The 23,655-nt window shown below is 45.5% G+C and overlaps 1 protein-coding gene across 11 annotated transcripts in view; it reads right to left on the reverse strand.

The window, feature by feature from the left end:
• The window catches only part of PC (pyruvate carboxylase), a 109,360-nt gene extending 86,006 nt beyond the window's left edge, over positions 1-23,354 (reverse strand). For 2 of the 11 annotated variants that reach the window (XM_067037650.1, XM_067037647.1), the window contains exons 1-3: positions 23,154-23,234; positions 18,366-18,403; positions 711-804 (exon numbers count right to left, since the gene is read on the reverse strand). The gene's annotated coding sequence lies outside the window, so the exon portion shown is untranslated. Of the gene's footprint in view, positions 1-710; positions 805-16,329; positions 16,526-18,365; positions 18,404-22,620; positions 23,002-23,153 lie in introns of those variants that run through there. The other 9 variants (XM_067037644.1, XM_067037645.1, XM_067037642.1 and 6 more) reach the window with 8 other exon arrangements.
• Between the last annotated feature and the right edge of the window lie 301 nt (positions 23,355-23,655).

A 23,655-nucleotide genomic window follows, 5' to 3' on the forward strand; every position in this document is an offset into this window, starting at 1 on the left:
GGACAAATCAGTGTCACATGAGTTTGAAATGAGTGAGTCACATTTCCTGGCCCAACCCAAGCAGCAAAGTACTACAACTCTGGAGGAACGGCCCAAACTGCCTCCATAACATCACTGTGATACTGATGGTCTTATTCTCAAGTGTGAAACCCAAAGACCCATGAGAATGGAAGCCACATCCCTAGGGATGTAAGGACTCCATTCCAAAAGCACTACTTTAAACAAGAATTTTTCTAGCTGGGGGAGATAACCGTCCATCCCTCCTGCTGAAAACAACTAAAAATGCTAGATAAAATATGTGTGTGGGTCTATATATGTATATATTTAAATTTTTTTCTTAAAAGAAGAGACAAGTTAGCAAGAAAATAAGGAACATTTGGGTCCAAATCTAAGCAGAGGCAGAAATCCAGAGAGGCAAGTAAACATTGAAGTTTTTGCACTGAGGGCATTTGCAGAACCAAGGCAAACCTGAGCTTCAGTTTTCAAAGTTTCAAAGGGCACACAGGCAGAGCCCAGAGTCCACCGAAGGTGGGAGGTCTAAGGAGACCTTACCTCCAGTGAAGTTGTGACTTCCAACAATACTCCCTCAGAATATGAGTAAAGCAGAAATAAACCTGATCTACCTCTCCTCACCCCCAATAGTTACCTGCACAAAACATGAAGTGTCTCTATCTGCGGCACTGAGCAGTTGGAGAAACAAAAAAACTCACCCCAAGAAGTTGTAATCACAAGACAACACTCAAAGGTTTGTGGTCCAAATTCCCACCACATGGGTGGTCAGAAAATACTCAATGCTCTGTATTGCTGGTGGGAAAAAGGGTAAATTAGTACAACCACACTGGAATAGAGTTTTGCATAACCAGGAAGAGTTAGATGTGGCAGGAATTCCACTCCCACTTCATATCCTGGAAAAACTTGCTCGCGTACACCAGGGGCAGTGTATAAGAATGTGCACAGCAGGGTTATTCCTAAGAGCAAACACATGGAAGCAGCCTACAGGCTTCTTGGCAGCAGAAAGGATAAATACACTGTAACACATTCATACAGTGTAAAGCTACACAGCACAGAAAATGAAAGGAGTCACATGCATGCCCATGGATAAATCCCAATGTAATGCGAAGCCAGTCACAGAAGTCACAGTACAACTCCATGTCTATGATGGTCCAAAAAAAGCACAACTAAACAATAAGTTATTTAGAGATTGTTCATAAATGGTAAACTATTGAGAAAATCAAGAGAATGATTATTACAAAAGTCAGAATAGGGACTTCCCTGGTGGCACAGTGGTTAAGAATCCGCATGCCAATGCAGGGGACACAGGTTCGAGCCCTGGTCCGGGAAGATTCCACAGGCAGCGGAGCAACTAAGCCTGTGCACCACAACTACTGATCCTGCGCTCTAGAGCCCGTGAGCCACAACTAATAAGCCCACATGCCACAACTACTGAAGCCTGTGCGCCTAGAGCCCATGCTGTGCAACAAGTGAAACCACTGCAATGAGAAGCCCGCACACCACAACGAAGAGCAGCCCCTGCTCACCGCAACTAGAGAAAGCCCTCGAACAGCAACAAAGACCCAACACAGCCATAAATAAATAAATAAATAATAAAATAAATTTTGAAAAACCACAAAAAAACCCAAAGTTAGCAGAAGAAAAGAAATAATAAAGATCAGAAATAAATGAAAAAGAAGGAAACAAGAGCAAAGATCAATAAAACTAAAAGCTGGTTCTTTGAGAAGATAAACAAAATTGATAAACCATTAGCCAGACTCATCAAGAAAAAAAGGGAGAAGACTCAAATCAACAGAATTAGAAATGAAAAAGGAGAAGTAACAATTGACCCTGCAGAAATACAAAGGATCATGAGAGATTTCTACAAGCAACTCTATGCCAATAAAGTGTACAACCTGCAAGAAATGGACAAATTCTTAGAAAAGCATAACCTTCCAAGACTGAACCAGGAAGAAATAGAAAATATAAACAGACCAATCACAAGCACTGAAATGGAGACTGTGATTAAAAATCTGCCAACAAACAAAAGCCCAGGACCAGATGGCTTCACAGGCGAATTCTATCAAATATTTAGAGAAGAGCTAACACCTATCCTTCTCAAACTCTTCCAAAATATAGCAGAGGGAAGAACACTCCCAAACTCATGGTATGAGGCCACCATCACCCTGATACCAAAACCAGACAAAGATGTCACAAAAAAAGAAAACTACAGGCCAATATCTCTGATGAACATAGATGCAAAAATCTTCAACAAAATACTAGCAAACAGAATCCAACAGAACATTAAAAGGATCATACACCATGATCAAGTGGGGTTTATCCAAGGAATGCAAGGATTCTTCAGTATACTCAAATCAATCAGTGTGATACACCATATTAACAAATTGAAGGATAAAAAACATGATAATCTCAATAGATGAAGAAAAAGCTTTTGACAAAATTCAACACTCATTTATGATAAAAAAAAAACTCTCCAGAAAGTAGGCATAGAGGAAACCTACCTCAACATAATAAAGAACATATATGACAAACCCACAGAAAACATCATTCTCAATGGTGAAAAACTGAAACCATTTCCTCTAAGATCAGGAACAAAGACAAGGTTGCCCACACTCACCACTATTATTCAACATAGTTTTGGAAGTCCTAGCCATGGCAATCAGAGAAGAAAAAGGAATAAAAGGAATCCAAATCGGAAAAGAAGAAGTAAAACTGTCACTGTTTGCAGATGACATGATACTATACATAGAAAATCCTAAAGATGCTACCAGAAAACTACTAGAGCTAATCAATGAATTTGGTAGAGTAGCAGGATACACAATTTATGCACAGAAATCTCTTGCATTCCTATACACTAATGATGAAAAATCTGAAAGAGAAATTAAGGAAACACTCCCATTTACCACTGCAACAAAGAGAATAAAATACCTAGGAATAAACCTAAGGAGACAAAAGCCCTGTGTGCAGAAAACTATAAGATACTGATGAAAGAAATTAAAGATGATACAAACAGATGGAGAGATATACCATGTTCTTGGATTGGAAGAGTCAACATTGTGAAAATGACTATATTACCTAAAGCAATCTACAGATTCAGTTCAATCCCTATGAAATTACCAGTGGCATTTTTTACAGAACTAGAACAAAAATATCTTAAAATTTGTATGGAGACACAAAAGACCCCAAATAGCTGAAGCAATCTTAAGAAAGAAAAACAGAGCTGGAGGAATCGGGCTCCCAGACTTCAGACTATACTACAAAGCTACAGTAATCAAGACAACATGGTACTGGCACAAAAACAGGAATATAGATCAATGGAACAGGATAGAAAGCCCAGAGATAAACCCATGCACATATGGTCACCTTATCTTTGATAAAGGAGGCAAGAGTATACAACGGAGAAAAGACAGCCTCTTCAATAAGTGGTGCTGGGAAAACTGGACAGCTACACGTAAAAGAATGAAATTGGGGACTTCCCTGGTGGCACAGTGGTTGAGAATCTGCCTGCCAATGCAGGGGACACAGGTTCGAGCCGTGGTCTGGGAAGATCCCACATGCCTCAGAGCAACTAAGCCCGTGCGCCACTACTACTGAGTCTGCGCTCTAGAGCCCATGCTCTGCAACAAGAGAGGCCATTGCAATGAGGAGCCCACACACTGCAACAAAATCCTAACACAGCTAAAAAAATAAATAAATAAGTAATAAAATAAAAAAAATTGTTTAAAAAAAAAAAAAGAATGAAATTAGAATACCTCCTAACAGCATACACAAAAATAAACTCAAAATGGATTAAAAACCTAAATGTAAGGCCAGACACTAAAACTCTTAGAGGAAAACATACGCAGAACATTCTATGACATAAATCACAGCAAGATCCTTTTTGACCCACCTCCTAAAGAAATGCAGATAAAATCAAAAATAAACAGACGGGACCTAATGAAACTTAAAAGCTTTTGACAGCAAAGGAAACCGTAAAAAAGACAACCCATAGAAGGGGAGAAAATGTTTGCAAATGAAGCAACTGACAAAGGATTAATCTTCAAAATATATAAGCAGCTCATGCAGCTCAATATCAAAAAGACAAACAACCCAATCCAAAAATGGGCAGAAGACCTAAACAGACATTTCTCCAAAGAAGATAAACAGATTGCCAACAAACACATGAAAAGATGCTCAACATCACTCATCATCAGAGAAATGCAAATCAAAATGACAATGAGGTATCACCTCACACGAGTCAGAATGGCCATCATCAAAAAATCTAGAAACAATAAATGCTGTAGAGGGTGTGGAGAAAAGGGAACCCTCTTGCACTGTTGGTGGGAATGTAAATTGATACAGCCACTATGGAGAACAGTATGGAGGTTCCTTAAAAAACTAAAAATAGAACTACCATATGACCCAGCAATCCCACTACTGGGCATATACCCTGAGAAAACCATAATTCAAAAAGATACATGTACCACAATGTTCACTGCAGCTCTATTTACAATAGCCAGGACATGGAAGCAACCTAAGTGTCCATTGACAGATGAATGGATAAAGAAGATGTGGCACATATATACAATGGAATATTACTCAGCCATAAAAAGAAATGAAATTGAGTTATTTGTAGTGAGGTGGATGGACCTAAAGTCTGTCATACAGAGTGAAGTAAGTCAGAAAGAGAATAACAAATATAGGAACAGGATATAACAAATAACAAATACTCATATATATTTGTATGCTAACAAATATATATGGAATCTAAAAAAAAATGGTTCTGAAGAACCTAGGGGCAGGACAGGAATAAAGACACAGATGTAGAGAATGGACTTGAGGACACAGGGAGAGGGAAGGGTAAGCTGGGACAAAGTGAGAGAGTAGCATTAACATATATACACTACCAAATGTAAAACAGATAGCTAATGGGAAGCAGCTGCATAGCACAGGGAGATCATGCTCAGTGCTTTGCGACCACCTAGAGGGGTGGGCTAGGGAGGGTGGGAGGGAGACGCAAGAGGGAAGGGATATGGGGATATATGTATGCATATAGCTGAGTCACTTTGTTATACAGCAGAAACTAACACAACACTGTAAAGCAATTATACTCCAATAAAGATGTTAAAAAAATAGTTTGACAGTGCTATGTACCTTATGTAAGTGGAATCATACAGTATTTGTCCTTTTTTGTCTGGCTTATTTCACTTACCATGATGTTCTCAAGAATCTTTTACTTTTGAAGACAAAGGGCAAGACAGAGAAAAGCTGGCAGCTGAATGACACTGTTGAACTCTTGCATCAACCCTTCACCAAAGCCCACTTCACCTCTGAGCTTTTTGGTTACTTGGTCAATATATTCCATTTATTATTTAAGCATATTTGTGTCTATATTTTCTATTATTTGCAAGTGAAAACACAGTAACTGATATCCTCCCTTTTTTTTCCTCAAATAGAATTAACAGTGTGGTATATATTCTTTCAGATTCTCTAATCTACAAACAAAGATGTGCATTTTATTTAAAAGAAAAAGAGCGAGGCAGACGTCTGTACTGATATGGAAGATCTCTAAGATACATTCATAAGTGAAAAGGGCACAGAGCAGAGAGAGGGTGTAGGAGAAAAAAAGAACAGAAATATACTTCTATTTTAAATGGCCACATCATCTCTAAAAGGATAGACAAGACACTTTAACCAGAGGTGGCTTCTAGGGAGAGACACTGGGTTATAAGGGAGAGAAAACAAGAGGAGATTTTTATACATTTAAACATCTATACCAGGTGCAAATATTACTGAGCTAAAATATAAAACTCTTTTTTCTTTTTTTTAAGTCAAGCCGTAATCTTTTGGGTTACCACTTGGTAACCTGTTATAAAACTCTATTAGGTTCAAGTGTAGTGCTGCCGAGGCCATTACCTGGGTCACACCTGGGTTTCCTTTGCCTTATCAGTAACTGTTTCACCAGACCTCAGATTTCAGGGTGGAAGGTACTCCATCACCTCAAAAGATTTCACAGCCAGGGTACAACTCCAGCTCATCCAAGCCCAGAATCCCACAGAGACCCTGCAATGTTGTGATATAATAAGAAATATATATTTGGTCTTTGCCCTAGGTTCCTGGCACAAGAGTTTCTAAAACGCTTGGGATTTCCTGAGTGATAAGGGTGAGAGGAGCACCTTTTGTTATTCATAAAAGTCCCTTTCAACCACGCTTGAGTTTGTGCTGATACAATGACTCTTGGTGAACCCCTAGACATAGCATCAGGATAGGGGCTGGCTAACGCAGGAAGCAACCACATGATTAGAGGATTGGCACTTTCAGCCCTAACCCCGGACGGACTTCGAGGAAGTGGGGAGGAGCTGGAGATTGAGTTAATCACCAATGGCCAATCATGCCTACACAATGGAACCTCCATAAATACCCTAAACAACAGGGTTCAGGGAACTTCCTGGTTGGTGAACACCAGGAGGGTGAGGCACCCTAACTCCATGGGGACAGAAGATCCTGTGCCTGGATCCTTCCAGACCTCACCTAAAGTACCCCTTTATCTGGCTGTTTATTTGTATACTTTAAAATAAATCAGTAAATGTAAGTAAAGTGTTTCCCTGAGTTCTGTGAGCCATTACAGCAAATTATCAGACCTAGGTGGGAATGCCCTATTTCTAGCCAGTTGGTCAGAAGTACAGGTGGTAACTGGGGACTGAGGACTGAAATAGGGACAGTCTTGTGGGACTGAGCCCTTAACCTGTGGTATCTGCACTAAGTCCAGGTGGTTAGTGTCAGAACTGAATTAAATTGTAGATCACCCAGATGGTGTCAGAGAGAGAATTTGTTGGTGCTGGGAAAAACAGCACACATTTGGTGTCAGAGATGTTGAAGGTAAAAAACACCATCAGAGACCCCTGGTTGGGATCCCATCGATAACTGACCACTTGGGCTTACTCTGCTGGGCTGGCTGATCTGGGACAAAAATCTCAAAGAGGCAGTGACTGAAACGTCCTTCTGGGGCCATAAGTCTGCTAGGAATGGCTACATTCTGGGGCCCTCTGCCCCAGAAATGTCCTTCATCTGCCCCCTAGAGAGAAAGCCTCTTTAAGCTGTGTGTTCTCCCCAGCTGCAGAAGTGAGTCATGAGGGGGAAGAAAACTGACTCAGAGTTGTAAAAACAACAAAGGGAGAGGCCAGCTACAGGACTAGACTAGACCTTTTCCACAATAGAAGGTAAAGCTGACCATCCCCTAACTTGTGACTTCAGTCTCCATGCACTTCCCCTCTAGTCAGCAGGTGCCCCCCCATCTATTCTAACTTTTCTCCAGGTAAGTTCTCAGGACTAACTGCTCCGGTCTCAAGCAAACTCAATTTTCTCAGGAAATTCTGAGTTGGGTTTAATAGCCCATCTCCAAAGATGGCACCCCATTTCAACTCCTTATTTCTACGTCTCTCCACTTTCCCCAACCTCAGTCCTTCAGCTACATGAATGCGTTGCTTTTCTTGCTCTGCATTTCAGGACAGAGGTAGAGTTACAAACTAGAGCTCTCTAGGTCCTCTCTCCACTTCACCCCATGACAACCCTTCTTCTGTGTTCACTTCTTCCTTCCCATCACCACCCCTTCCCTGGTCCACACACGTGGCAACAGCAGGTCTGAATTGCAACAACTGCCTCTTAGAGCTGGTCCCCCACCCTGACCTCCCGCCTCTCCCCATGCCAGGTCAGCTGGCTCACTGCTTCCAGAAGAGTTTCTCAAAACCCCATTAACCTTTCAGGGGGTCGCCAGCTCAAGCATCTCAGAGGCTTCTTGTTGTCTCAAATTCCAACAGGCAGCTGGGCATTCACAGAATGAATCTCCCAGCCCTGATGCTCCCTACTCCCCAACAGCTTCCTTTTTTTTTTTAACAGGGTTTCCTAAGTTCCAGGGTCCTGTGGGTTCAGCAGAAAACAAAAGCAGACACAAATATCCACCTTCATGGACCATCCATCGCCCTCCTCTTGCCAGTGAGGCTAGGGGCATCATCCCTTTCCCATGCCTGGCTCTTCTCATCGCCATGACTTTGCTCCGTGTGCCACTGCCTGGGTACCGTCCCCTCCTCTCCACCAACCCCAATGTGACTCCCTCATTCAAGGGCCAGCTCTCCCAAGAAGTCCTTTCTGAGCAGCTCCCCTCCTACCCAGTCCCCTCAGCTTGCAGGCCCTTGGCCTCATGTATTCTACTCTCCTTAATGAGTTCTCCTGGAACTATTCTCCACTGGCCCCATCAACACAGCCACCACTAGGATGTGCCCACTAAGTGCCGCTTTACGTTATTTCATTTAATCCCCGCAATATCCCCATGAGGAAGGTCTTATTGCCCCTATGTTATAGACTAGGAAACCAAAGCTCAAAGAGCCTAAGGAACTTGCCTGATAATTTTCTACATTCGTTTTTGCATTAGTATCTTACCTGCCACAGAAACAGCACTCAGTCAACAGTAGTTATGACTGTTCCTGATTAGCTAGTTACTACTTGAGCGAGCATGTATTTTGCCCCAGGACATGCAGCCCTTCTCTCCTCAACCACAGGATAAGCAACTGAAGGCGGGGCCACGCCATCAGATTCATCTGTGCCTGCCACAGACGCACAGCAAATGCTTGAGGAAAGAACAAACTCTTTCTTAGAATAATGCACAGTAATAACTTTTGCCCTTTTTAAACCATTCAGTCAAGTGTGAAAACTCAGGATTAGATCACGGGGAATTTATTTTGACAAATATTGAAATTGCCATTTAAGAATATCAGAAGTAAAAAGGGATGGAAAGATGATTCGGGTCAGCAAAAACACAAACAGCTGTTTTGTAACCGGCTGGAACTGAATAGTCAAAATCCAGAAAGGTTGAGGAAAGGCAAAAGGTCTTAGGCAACATGGCAGGGAGGAGAGCCCTGCCCTGAGTGAAGACTCCCAACTGGCCACAAGCCCAGGTGACAACAAATGGCTTTTGGGACAAAAGCAGCAAACACAGATCAAGAGATTAAGTAGGAAAGTAGGAGAGTTTCGGGTTGGTCTTTTCAGACCTGCGCACAGTGACACTGAGGCATCATGTTCTAATATTCTGTGGGACAGCAGGAAGAACCCAAAGCCAGGAACTGGAACTGCTGCTTCCAAGGCTTGGCTCTGCCTCTTACTGGTGGAGCTGGGTAAGTCATTGAACCCCCCCGAACCTCTGATCCATCATCATCCATGACGATGAAACCACAACCTTAACCTGTCTCAATGAGAACTGTCCAATAAAGAATAAAACTATAAAGTGTGATACACATATAAGGAATATTATCAACAACAAAAGCAAAAGAACATCAACAGTTGGTTCCATAGTGTCCTGGGGTGAGATAGTTGAGATGAGACCCCAAAATCTGTTGAAACCTTGATGGCTGATGGGTAGGGGAGAGGCTGCCATTAGTAGATTATAGTAGTTGTTCTATTTTTCTTGAGGTAAAGGTTGAATTCACCTTTGGGGACAAAACTTTTTTTTCTGTGTTGTAATTCCATCCTGCTACCCCCAAGCATTCAGTAAAATTTTGTGAAATATCTGGTGATATTTTTAATTTATTTTTTAAAATTTATTTATTTATTTTTATTTTTGGCTGTGTTGGGTCTTTGTTGCTGTGTGCGGGCTTTCTCTAGTTGTGGCGAGTGGGGGCTACTCTTCGTTGTGGTGCGCGGGCTTCTCACTGCGGTGGCTTATCTTGTTGTGAAGCACGGGCTCTAGGTGCGCGGTCTTCAGTAGTTGCGGCTTACGGGCTCTAGAGTGCAGGCGCAGGAGTTGTGACACACGGGCTTAGCTGCTCCGCGGGATGTGGGATCTTCGTGGACCAGGGCTCGAACCTGTGTCCCCTGCACTGGCAGGCAGATTCTTAAACACTGTGCCACCCGGAAGCCCTGGTAATATTTTGAAAAGATGTACTTTGAGAAGTTATGAGATAAGTCTGTTTGCATGTTGAAGGCAAAATAATATGAGAAAGGAGGAAACAACCCTGAGACAGGGAGAACTAGTGACATGCAGAAGAGAAAACAGACAGCTGGCCAAGGAAATCAGTAACTCGGGTAGAATCTATTCATTTAACAAAGACTTTTTGAGCCCCAACTATGTCCCAGGCTTGGTGGAACACATAATAAGTATTCCTAAAAATACCTGCAGAGGGGAACTTGGTAAAAGAATTCCTACAGGTCAAGTGTGAAAGGAGCTTGAGTAATTGTTATTTAGGGACTACATTGACATGTTATCCCTGAAGATGGAAGAGATCAGAGCCATCTAAGACTCAAAGATCAAATACAGTTGAAGGTTTTGCCTCATGTGGCATCTATGTTCATCCCACTGACTTCTGACATCCATGGTTTCCAAGGAGAAGTGAGCTCTTAACCTTATCAAAAGTCCTTGTGATGAGTCGCTTATCTCTTGCTGCTTTCAAGATTCTTTGATTATGATGTGTCTAGGTGTGGATCTCTTTGATTTTATCCTACTTGGAGTTCACTGAACTTCCTGGGTACATAAATTACTGTTTTTCATCAAATTTGGGAATTTTAGGGCTATTATTTCATCAAACATTTGTTCTGCTCCTTTCTATCCTCTTTCTAGGACTCCCATCATGAGTATGCTGTCGGTGTCTGAGGCTCTGCTCATCTTCCTTCATTCTTTTTTCCTTCTATTTCTCAGTGTTTAACCTCAATTGACCTATCTTCAAATTTGCTGATTCTGGGAATTCCCTGGTGGTCTAGTGGTTAGGACTCTGCACTTTCACTGCCGAGGGTGCAGGCTCAATCCCTGGTCGGGGAACTAAGATCCCACAGTCTGTGTGGTGTGGCCAAAACAGAAAGTTTGCTGATTCTTCTGCCTGCCCAACTCTGTTGTTGAGCTCCTAGTGATTTTTTCACTTTAGTTATTGTAATTTTCAACTCCAGAATTTTTTTTTTTTTTGGTAATTTCTATCCCTTCTCGATCATCTCTTTTTGGTGAGGCATTGTTCTCATACTTTCCCTTAGTTCTTTAAACATTTTTCTTTTTTTGGCCATTCAGCGAGGCATGCGGGATCATCTTAATTCACTAACCAGGGATCAAATCCGTGCCCCCTGCAGTGGAAGCTCTGAGTCTTAATCACTGGACTGCCAGGGAAGTCCTAAACATATTTTTTAATAGATGATTTAAAAGTCTTTGTCTATGAAGTCTAAGGCCTGAGTTTCCTCAGGGACACTTTCTACTGATTGTGTCTTTACCTGTGAATATGCCATTCTTTACATGCCTCATAATTTTTTGTTGAAAACAAGATCCAGCCATTTTTCTTGAATAAATGTTCCCTGGATTGCTGTAAGCCTTTGGTTAATTTCCAGAGTTCTGAAAAAGTTGATTCTGACAATTTTTGCCAGTTTTCTCATTTCTTTTACAGAGGAATATCTTTTAAGAACTCCTTATTTCACCATTCCCGAGGAATCTATATCTCATATGGCAGTTAGAAAGAGGTTTTCATCCCTCTAAACAATTTTTTGAAGAATACGGGTAAAAGAACTCTGATACTTAAATACTCTGTACTTGACCTTAAGCCCCAAATAGTGTTCTAAATGCCACACTTCTCTAAATTTTTTTAAAAATCTGATTACTTACAAAGACACAGCAACATTTATTAAACACATAATTTTATAATTCCAGCATCCAGAAAAAAAATTGGAGTAACATTCCAAAATAACCAAAATGAGGTATTATACATTTTGTTTTGCCCTTCTCGAGTAAAGGTATCTTGGCTCTTGCTCTGTGGTAACAGGTTTACAGCAACAGTTTGACCAGGGTACACGGGCTATGTTTAAAGCTGCATTGTATGACGCTGAATGGACTGCATATGTAGCAATCCTTTTCTGATGTACATCTGGTCGTTTCCCATTTTTTTTCTGCTATAAAAATGCTGATCCAAACAGCCTAGTATGCTTGTGTGCTTGTCCCATTATACCTTAGGTTACATTTCTAGAACTGAAACTGCCATGTCAAATGCCTTTTTTTTTTTTACGTTTTAGTTTTAATTTTCTCTGTATCCTCTGCCATTTAATGTCCTTCCCTGAAATGGAGCACATTTTCCTATCTCTTTGGATGGAGATTCTGATACTCAGTGATGTCACTGCCATCATTTAATAGACTCTCACGCTGTATACCACGCAATGCTCCTTCACCACCTGAAGGGGGAACTCAGAGTCAAAGGTAAGGAAAGACTGTATTTAAAACTTCTGAATAGCAGGAATCTAAGACAGTCCCCCATTCAAATTTCCTTTTCGTGGAACTCCACAGACCTTCGCTTTTACCCATGTGGAGCCACATAAGCATCACACAACAGGGGAGAGGTCAGCCTGCATTAATAATTTTCAGCCAGGTCCCACTCACCAGTCACAAGCTTCCTAAGGCCACACCCAGTGACCAAGACAGGAACGCAAGTCCACATCTGTTTATCATCTAAAATCCAAATCTCTGGGACTTCCCTGGTGGCACAGTGGTTAAGAATCCGCCTGCCAATGCAGGGGACACAGGTTCGAGCCCTGGTCCGGGAAGATCCCACATGCCACAGAGCAACTAAGCCCGTGCGCCACAACTACTGAGCCTGTGCTCTACAGCCCGCGAGCGACAACTACTGAGCCCATGTGCCACAACTACTGAAGGCTGTGCACCTACAGCCCGTGCTCCGCAATAAGAGAAGCCACAGCAATGAGAAGCCCGCGCACTGCAACGAAGAGAAGCCCCCGCTCACTGCAATTAGAGAAAGCCCATGCACAGCAATGAAGACCCAACACAGCCAAAAATAAATAAATAAAAAATAAACTTAAAAAAAAAATCACTTAAAATAAATAAAATAATATGCAAATCTCTAACAAGAGTTTGATGACAATGTCCCTCCAAAGAGACCTGTAGCTCTCCACTGGGAGGTTAGGGAGAGGCCAGGGTTCTCACCATTTCCAGGGGGATGAACTAAAGAATATGAAAAGGCAGGTACGGGTTTCAGGTGCCAGAATTTCTTAGTAACCAAGCCTGACCAGAAACCAAGAACCCTTAAGTACCAGACTCCCTTTCTCTGCATTTGATAAGATGTAAGATATAGGGAGGAAACGCCAGACCCAGACCCAGAAGACTGGGACTCAAATTCCCACACTGCTGTGTCACTGGTTTGCTTTACTTACTTACTTACTTATTTATTTATTTATTTACTTTTGGCTGCATTGGGTCTTCATTGCTGTGTGCAGGCTTTTCTCTAGTTGTGGAGAGCAGGGGCTACTCTTTGTCGCAGTGCTCAGGCTTCTCATTGCAGTGGCTTCTCTTAGCTGTGGAGTATGGGCTCCAGGCACGCAGGCTCCAGTAGTTATGTCACACGGGCTCAGTAGTTGTGGCTTGCGGGCTCTAGAGAAGCACAGGCTCAGCAGTTGTGGTGCAGAGGCTTAGCTGCTCCGCAGCATGTGGAATCTTCCCGGATCAGGGTTTGAACCCATGTCCCCTGCACTGGCAGGCAGATTCTTAACCACTGTGCCACCTGGGAAGTCCCACTGGCAAGATTTTAAAACTAGTCCTTGATCAAATGTTTGGAAGATAGGAAGAATCTAAATTCCACCTATTTTGTATTTTAATTCCACCTATTTTGTGGCTATAGTGCACAGAAATGAAGCCTTAAGTAGATTAATTGAATCCAGTCACACAGCGTAGCAGCCTTGGTGTAGAAGTGCAGAGTTCCATGAGAAGAGAAGGATTAGGCATGCTTCAATCTAGGGCACATGGGTTATGAAACCATCCCCAATTGGGGGCAAAATGGCAATGATTCGGGGCTCTGCCTAGCAGTTGGATTCAAAGACTAAGACCTAGTTTCACCCTGGGCAGCAATCTCTTGAATTATAAAAATAAGTGTTATCCAGTTGAGAAAGAAACTCCAAAAGTCACTTAGGAAAGTAATTTACTGCAGTTTGAGATCATATCATTATTTCCTTATTAGGCAAGCTTCTTTAATTCCAGGAAGATTAAATTCAAGCATATAAATATGCCTAAGAAAATAAAAACCATAGTATTTATAATTTTGTGTTAAGAAATCTGTGTGTATCTGTTACTTTATGTACTTCAATGTTCAAGGGAATTTCGTCTGTTCAGAGTAACGAGTCAGTCTCAAGATTCCAATTAAAATATGTAACTGAGTAATTGGTTTAAACTTAGAATTTTAACTAGGAATTTTACTAAGTTTAAAATCAGTATTGGGGCTTCCCTGGTGTCGCAGTGGTTAAGAATCTGCCTGCCAATGCAGGGGACACGGATTTGAGCCCTGGTCCGGGAGGATCCCACATGCCGTGGAGCAACAAACCCCATGCGCCACAACTACTGAGCCCGCGCGCCACAACTACTGAGGCCCCTGTGCCTAGAGCCTGTGCTCTGCAACAAGAGAAGCCACTGCAATGAGGAGCCCGCGCACTGCAACAAAGAGCAGCCACCACTCACCACAACTAGAGAAAGCCTGCGCACAGCAACAAAGACAACGCAGACAAAAATAAATAAATAAAATAAAATAAATAAAACATTAAAAAAAGAAAAAAAAGATGAAGTTTTTAAAAACTAATAAAAATAAAATAAAATCAGTATTGGCAGATGACAAATAAGCACATGAAAAGATGCTCAACATCATTAGCTACCAGGGAAATTCAAACTGAAACCACCATGAGATGCCAGTACATATCTTTCAGAATGGCTAAAATGGAAAAGACTGACCGTCCCCAGTGTTGGTAAGGGTGTGGAGGGACCAGAATCCTCATCCGCTGGTGGTGGGAATGTAAAATGGTATAACCACTTTGGAAAATGGTCAGGCAGTTTAAGTTAAACATATACCTATCATATGATCCAGCCACTCTGCTCCTACACATTTGCCCAAGATAAAAGGAGATATATGTCCATACAAAGACTTGTACAGAGGTTCACAGCAGCTCTATTTAGAATCACCAAAAACTGGAAACAACTAAAATGACCAACAGGTGAAGAGATAAACAAATTGTGGAATATCCACTAATGGAATATTACTCAGCAATAAAAAGAACTATTCATACATGCAACATAGACAAACCTCAAAATAATTATGCTGAGTGAATGAAGCCAGACAAAAAAGGAGTACATTATATGATTCCACTTATGTAAAATTCCGTAAAATGCAAATTAATCTAGAGTAACAGAAAGCAGTTCAGTGGTTACTTGGAGATGGTAGAGGCAGAGAGGGGTGGGAGGCAGGGATTACCAAGGGGCACAAGGACACTTTTGGATAATCACTATCTTAATTGTGGTCCTGGTTTCACAAGTGCATGCATATTTCAAAATATAAATTGTACACTTTAAATATGTGCAATTTATTATGTCAAAAATACCTCCGTAAAGCTGTGTGAAAAAATAAGATTAAACAGTATAGGAATGTTTAAGATAAGAGTCAGTTTAATTTATTAAACAGGAATATTTAAGTATTAAAGATTCGGTAATCAGACAATTGCAAGTATTTTTTTCCGTTGCAGAGTACAGGCTCCGGATGCGTAGGCTCAGCGGCCATGGCTCACAGGCCCAGCCGCTCCGCGGCATGTGGGATCTTCCTGGACCGGGGCACGAACCCATGTCCCCTGCATCGGCAGGCGGACTCCCAACCACTGCGCCACCAGGGAAGCCCCAATTGCAAGTATTATTAAAGGAAGTTGAATGTAATTCATAAACTCAATTTAAAATTTTCAAATGAGTTAAGATTGCAAATGGATCAAGTATTAACCCAAAGACCCCTTAAAGTGATTATTAAAATTTTCTAGAATCATAAGAACAGAAAGATTTGTAGGCTACACTTAAAAGCTAAATGTAGGGCTTCCCTGGTGGCGCAGTGGTTGAGAGTCTGCCTGCCTATGCAGGGGACATGGGTTCGAGCCCTGGTCTGGGAAGATCCCACATGCCGCGGAGCAACTAGGCCCGTGAGCCACAATTACTGAGCTTGCGCGTCTGCAGCCTGTGCTCCACAACAAGAGAGGCCGCGATAGTGAGAGGCCCACGCACCGTGATGAAGAGTGGTCCCCCACTTGCCACAACTAGAGAAAGCCTCTCCTTTAGAGAAAGCACAAAGACCCAACACAGCCATAAATAAATAAATAAATAAAGCTAAATGTAAAAGACTGGCGCTTAAAGGAAGAATGAGATTTTTGAGTTTGTAACTTGAACAGACTGAAAAATCACTTTTTACAATCAAAGTAACTTCTGAAAAATCTTTGCATTACACAAAAACCCAGGGGCGGGGGATGATTAAAAAAATCTCACTCAAACATGCTACTCACCAGTCACCCAAAACTCACCAAGTCACTTGGTCTCACCGAACTCCAGTTTCCTCATTCATGAGGAATGTTTTCCAGAATAATCCACTTATTATAAATGATTTAATATCAATCAATTTCATATTGATAAACAGCACATTAGTAAAAGCACTCGGAAAAGCATACAGCGATGGGCAAATAGAAAAGATCAGCAGCATGATATCACTCTATAGTAACTGCAGCTTTCCCAGACCCTGGCCTGACCAGTGACAGACACGCGAAAGGTGACACACGTATCCTCAGAGACTAAGCATGACTCAGCACAGCCAGATCATGGAATTTTCCTGAGGCCTCAGCCAGAGAGGAGCTGCCACATGTGGAGTCTGGCCCACAGCTGGTGGAAATGTACCTAGAGCTGCCTTGGGTATCCCAGCACCACTGCCAAATGCCCCCCGCCCCACAGGCAAATCAGGATAAGGAGGTGAGGAACAGCAGCAATGAGGGGGTGTTGAGATGACCCAAGGGTTATGCCTTCTGGAATAATACTTAAAAAATAAAAAAGCCCACATCTACCTCCCTCCAGGATCACCAAGGCGACCAAAAGGAGGAAGACAGGGGAAGGCGGGAACCTTCAATGGCAGAGTCTTAGTTACAGTAACTAAGCAAAGCTCCATGGACTCAGGAGGGAAGTAGGGACTGAAAAGCCAAACAAGCTTTAACAAATTAGATGACCTGGCAGAAGAAGGCCCTTCCTGGCGACTAATTTTCCCTTCCTACTGATGGATTTGGGGAAGACATGCAAGAAAAGATGACACTCTGGAAAAAAAAAAAAAAGGAGGTGTGTCAGAATCTTGGATTCTGCTAATTAGCCTTCTCTGGGCCCCAGTTTCTCAGCTCTGTAAGCTGAGAAATTGGGACTGTCACCAAACTGCCCCTCTTCTCCTCACAGGGATGCCAGTAAGAGCAACAACATTCAACTCTGTCAGCTAAGATGGGAGACCAGGAGCAAGCAGAGAGAACAGTGGGAAGTTTGTGGAGTGTGGAGTCCATCAAAGGTCTGGAGGCATTTCCACTCATACCACCTGCCTTTACACTCCACCCACTTTTCCAAGGAAACTCCATCTCAGAGTGGAAAACGGCCACTCCTGGCCCAAGACCTAGGACACGTGAGGACTGTGGAAAAATCTCAGGATGGAGAACAGCTTATGGGTTCTGAAGGATCATCTGAAAAAAATCCCCGGACAAAGGAATCTCCACACTGAGCACTGAACCTGAGCTCTGGGCAAAGTTGTCCCCGAGCCACTAAGTTCCCAGGGCACCTGGCTGTGAAACAGGGGGTAGCGCTGGCCTGCCTCTGGATGAAGGGAAGAGCATATCAGTGTCTGAAATGCAGGCGGGATGCTGCACCGAGCCAGGACCGTGCCCGGCTAGGGCCCTCTCACAGACCATCAGGTGGACCCTGGACCCGAGGGCCTTGGAATTTAGGCTGCGGAGATGCACCGGGATCAATGCAATCACTGGAGTTTCCTGTGTGAGGGGAAACCTTAAGAGCAGGAGGTTATACAGGGCCGTGCTGCCACACAGAGCACTATGTGGGGGGAAGAAGGGGCAAGTCCACCTTCACTCCCTTATCGTTGTCTGGACACATGTCAAGTGCTTTTACAGCCAGCTGACAGAGCCACCTCCTGTCCCCAGCTGCCTGCTCTCCACATGGACTCAAGGGCTCTTCTCAGAGGCTGCCCAGCCCTACGGATGCTTCATTCCTGTGGTCCTGAGGAGCCGCGCCACTCTCCCCCACCACCAGGCGTCCCAAGCCACACCCTTCCAGAAGTAGGGCCTCCTGCTGAGGCTGGCCAGCAGCCAGCTGGGGCCAGCAGGGAGCCAGACATCACTTTCCTGTGAAAACCAAGAAAACCAAGAGAGTCGGGAACAGACAAAGACTGCGTATATTTTCCAAAAAGCAGAGCTTGGCCCTTTTTATTTATTGAGCTTGATCACTGACGTGCCAGGACTGCTAACATCTACAGCTGCTGCTCCCACAGGCAACCCACTGACCTGGATCCAGGCACAGGACTTACCTCAAGTGTATTGTCAGCTCTCAGGAGGCAGGGGTTACCTAAATAAAAGAAAAAGAAAGTGTTACCCTCGTTTCTCTTCCAGCACTCCCCAGAGAAGCCAGGCATAGCAGGAACACAGACTTAGAACCCAGAGAAGAACTGCTGCTTTGCTTCCGCTGATCTCAGGGGTATCTGGGGGGCCACCAGGACAGCGTGGGGCTGAGAGCACCCCAGCTCTGTTGTCCAACTGTCTAGGCTCTATTCTTGCTGCTTTGCCACCCGCTCCCAGAACCACTCAAAGCTTGTTTCCTCATCTGTGAAATGGGAGTAACAACACCACCCAGGTAGGAGGGTTCCCGAGGAGGTACACACTCAAAGCACTGGCACCGTGCCTGTTATAGAGGACGCGCTCAGACGTTGGCCGACGTGCCTAATAAGAAGCATTTAAGTAAAACCTTTTTCTGGCACCCACTACACATGAACAAGTTCTAGAAACTTTTCTTGTTTGATCTGAAGTGTCTGGTGCTCTTGCCCACTCCCATCCAACCTCAGGCCAATTTTTGAGCCACCTTCAATCCTCCCGAGGAGCTAACTCGCCTCCGGATTCTCTGAGCCTTGTTCCTGTCTCACTCTGCAAATGGACACAAATGAAGAAGCTGATGTGTTTCCTATTTCGCTGGCTATGTCCTCAGATCCCTTCCTGCAGAGACCCCCACCCCACACACAAAGAGCACACCCTGTGTTTGGACCCATGGGAGCCCAGCTGGTGGTGCATGACCACTTTCTGGAGTTTACAGACTGCTTGTTTTTGAAAGGCCACACCTGTCCGTTAGCTTTAGCCACTGGTCAGTAAAGAGCAAAATGGAGACCCAGGCCAGCAAACCATCAAATGAACTAAGTCCATGTTCCAAGAAAACAAGTTGCCTTGGTAGATTATGTCAAGGCTGAAAATGAATGTTTGGGGCATTCACTTCAATAAAATACGTCTTGAGCACATGCCCTGCATAGGGCACCATTGTTGGGGGCTAGCTAATAGAGGTAAGAACAGGATAGTACGTGAGAGGGACCCAAGTGTGTACTCTGAGCCTGACAGCTTGGGGAGGACCCCAGCCGTGCCCCTTCCTAGCTGTGTCACTCTGGGGGAGTTATTTCACTCACAGTTCCTCATCTGTAAACAAGGAGCTAACTGTACTTTTGTTGTAGGGTTGCTGTGATAATCAAATAATACATAAAAGGGGCTTAGCAAGGTCCCTGCCACCACACAGCAAGAGCTCAATAAAGGATGACTTTTATTATTAATAACAATCAATCATTATTTATCATCATTACTATTAAAAGAGAGAACCCACATCCAGCTGAATAGATTCAGCGAGGCTTATCGCAGGAAAGCCTGAAGAGTAATTTTGACAGGACAAGAGAAGTCCTGCAGTCAAGATCGCCAGGAACAAGATCAGAGGAAGGACACAAAGAAGCGAGTTTCAGGGCAACAGCCAGTCGTCTCAGATGAGGCTGAGGCAGAAGAGGGTACCTGTGGGGTCAAAGAGAAGCAAAAGCCCAACAGGTGGGAGCCTATCTTTTCATTCGGTAAGGAAGAAGAAAACAGTTTCCTCTTTTCGTCATTGTCCCATCTTCCACTGTCAGGCCCTACTCCTTTGACAGTTTGGCAAAGTATCCACAGCTGAGACAAGAGGCAGCTAAGACACAGAGGGAAGGGAAAAGATGGTCAGGCGGGCCCAGGTGAGGCTTCAGAGAGAGTAGGCAAATGCCCCACTTCTGTGAACGATGTGTCTGGAAGAGAAACTTGCCCCCAAACAGGCACGCCTTCTGGATGGGGGCTCCCTCCCTCCTCAAGGGCCCTGTTCAGAAGAGAGTAAGATGCTACTGGGAGGGAGCCAGACACTAGTCCTCACGGGAAATGTTTACTGGCCTGAGATCTCCAGCTCATGCGAGAAAGTGCCAGGGAGAGATCTGGACAGTCTGGGGCCTGCCCAGGCCTTCCGCCCAGATCCTCTGACATACGACAATCATCCCTGCAGCCCCTGAATGTGCTGCGACTTGGAATGAGACCTGGATCTGCAGTCCTGCTGTGCCCCAGTGCCCCACGCCTCTGCGAACAGTGTCAGGACAGGGACCTAGCACAGCACCCAGGGCGCTGGAAGTGAGACAAAGGTTAAACAAGGCAGAGGATTAAAAAAAAAAAAAAAAAAGACAAGCCACCTGAACTGGCACCTCAAAGGCAGGAGGGATCCACCCGGGTTACAACATCAAGGCAAACCCCTCTAAGGGATGATCTTGGAGGTGAGAACTGGCACGGAGTCAGTCAAGCTGGGACAGGCTTCAGTAGAGAAAGATAAAGAAATAAGGAGCAGAGGGGACTTTGGGGTAAACTGTGGAAATTCTGAATGGCAGCCTAATTCAATTCAACCAATAGATACTGCGCAGCTATAGTGAACAAAGCCCTTTTCTGCAGGGCAGAGCAGCCACTAAAAAACTTCTCACAAGCACACGTGCTCATAGGTTGCTTACTAGAACACAAACAGAACAGACTGTAGCTCAGGCCCGCTGCTGCTGGGCTCTCAGAGCCCAACCAAGAACCCCGGCACCTCTGGACCCGATCTCACTTCTGACTCACCCGCACCTTAGCAAGTGCCCTCACCTTATAACGCCTCCTGCAGAAGCCTCTGCAAGGCGACCAACCAAACTTCCCACACTCAACTGGGAAGTGCTAGCTCCTCCAAGTTCTCCTTCCACTTTCCTCAGCCTTCCTCTGCCAGGGTTCAGTTACTTAAAACTCACCTGTACTTCATCATAAAACCTTGGCTGCTCAAATCCAATCACTGCTGGCCCCGGTGGAATCAACAGGCTCACAACTCAGGCTTCCCTGGTGGCGCAATGGTTAAGAATCCACCTGCTAATGTAGGGCACACAGGTTCGAGCCCTGGTCCAGGAAGATCCCACATGCCACGGAGCAGCTAAGTCTGTGTGCCACAACTATTGAGCCTGCGCTACACAGCCCACGAGCCACAACTACTGAAGCCTGTGCACCTAGAGCCTGTGCTCCGCAACAAGAGAAGCCACCGCCATGAGAAGCCCCCACACCGCAATGAAGAGTTGCCCACGCTCACCGCAACTAGAGGAAGCCCACACACAGCAACGAAGACCCAACGCAGCCAAAAATAAAATAAATAAATTTATAGAAAAAAAAAAAAAAAAGAGGAGGCTCACAACTCACCTCCTCCACCAAGCCTTCCCTAATCCATGCCCATCCAGCCCCCAGCCAGCCCAGTTCTCCTGTCCCTGGCCTTGGTGTGAGTTTTGCCCTGATTTGCCAGCCTCTATGGAACTTCCTCTTCCATGTCCTCCTCGGGCCATACCTCGCCCACACCAGCTCTCTACAAACAACTGCGGTATACTGACTTTCTGCTTACACTCTGTTTCTTTTTCTCCCCCCCAACCAGTTTGTTGGCAGTTCTGGGGCACCTCGTCTCCCACGTCTTCGCGCAGCACCCAGTTAAGGGCTCTGAACATGAGAGGTGTGCAAAGAATGTGATGAAGAGTTCAAGGGTTTAGATGAAGAGCAGGCAAGCAGAAAAGCTGTAGCTGCGAGGGCATCGAAATGCTGAGCACATCCACTCCAGTATTTGCATCACAGGCAGGGGAAGGGTGGGGGGGTGGGGAAGCCAAGGCTGCTGGTAGCAGTGGGTAAGGGAGCAACGGGAAGGCAAAGACTTCTTGGTAAAGACTGGGGAGGCTCTGGTTACGATCTGGCAAATAGCGGCACCTCTCTGACGCTCAGTTTTCTCAGCTACAGAATGGGAATCCCTGGCCTCCTCTTTATCACAAAATGAATTTTAATCAGATTTTTAAGAACTTCAAAGCTCCCAGGGACCTAGGGACCTGACCTAGCCCTGGCACTTGTGAAATGAGGAAAGGGATCCCCAGAGGTGAAACAACTCACTCCAAGTACACAAAGCAAGATGTGCTGGGAGGAACCTGTATGGCAGGTCCTCAAAGCCAGGGCTTCAGACTGCGTGCCCAGGAGGGCATTTCCCAGAGGGCCAGCTGCTACTCACTGCACTTTGTAAACTGCTAAAAGCTGTAGAAATAACGGGCTGAGCCCAGCCCCACCTGCTCCTAATCACTGCTTCTGGGCGCCCAAGCTTCCTCTTCAGAAACTAAGTGGAATTACAAGAATGCCCCCCAGGGTTACCAGGAGAGGAGGATCCTATGGGAAGCAGAGTGCAGGCACTCGTAACACGGAAAACCCTCGCCTTACACGCCACGGCTTTCTTCAGAGCTGAGCAACTTCCAGTATGTTGGGGGACACTTGGGCTCCGGATTCTGACAGACTTGGGTTCGAGCCCTCAGGGACCTCGCGCGAGGCATTTGAGGGCTCCGTGCCCTCAGTTTCTCCATCTGCAAAATGGGCCCGAGAGCAGGAATAAGGCCGCCGGCGGCCCCCAGGGCGCCGAGTGGACGAGGCCGGGCTGCGCCAGCGCGGGAAAGATGCTCGCGGGGCGGCGGGCCCGGAGAACTCGGGCGAAGGGTCCCCAGGGCGGGGGTGGGGGGCGGGCTCGCGCAAACAGCCCCTCGCGGGAGGGGTGGGGGGAGGGGAGGGGAGGGGCGGCGCGCGTCGCGTCGCGTAGCGCACCGCCCGCTGCCGTCTCCTCCAGCCGTCACTCGTGGAGCCGGCGCCGCCTTGGCGCGCGCGACCCTTACATAAGCGTCCCCCGCGGCAGCGCCGGCGCACGCCCACCCGCTCCGACCCGCTGCGGGAAGAGGAAAATGCACAGCGCCGCCGGCACTCACCTCCTCACTGCTGCCGCAAGTCGCCGCCACCGCCTCTACCGCCGCTGCCTCCACTGACAGGGAACAGCTGCGGTCTCCGCGCAACCGAACTTGCTGCGGTCCCAGTCCCGCCTTACGGACTTCCTATTGGCTCAGACAGCCCAACCCCTCCTGTTACTGGACAGCGTCCTCTGTCACTCACCGCTCCCCTGCCCGGGACTCCTCCCTACGCCCGCCTGCCCGTCACGTTTAAGCCTTGGCGCCCCACATCAGCCCCGCCCCTCCGTTCGCGTCTGGACCCTGGATTGGTGACGAGGCTGGGGGAGCCCGCCCCTGGCTCACCACCACCTACTCCCTTGTCTCCAGAGCCCCACGTGAGCCGCAAGGTCCCAGCCGCGGCCCGCAATAGGCGGAAGTGGCCGGGCTCTGACAGGCTGTGATTGGCTGTTGGCGGGGGTGGGGACGTGCGATTCATTCACCCGCGTAGCACGTGTATCTCAAAACCCCAAGCACAACAGATAGC

This window comes from Kogia breviceps, chromosome 7 (genome assembly GCF_026419965.1).
Source record: "Kogia breviceps isolate mKogBre1 chromosome 7, mKogBre1 haplotype 1, whole genome shotgun sequence".
NCBI lineage: Eukaryota > Metazoa > Chordata > Mammalia > Artiodactyla > Physeteridae > Kogia > Kogia breviceps.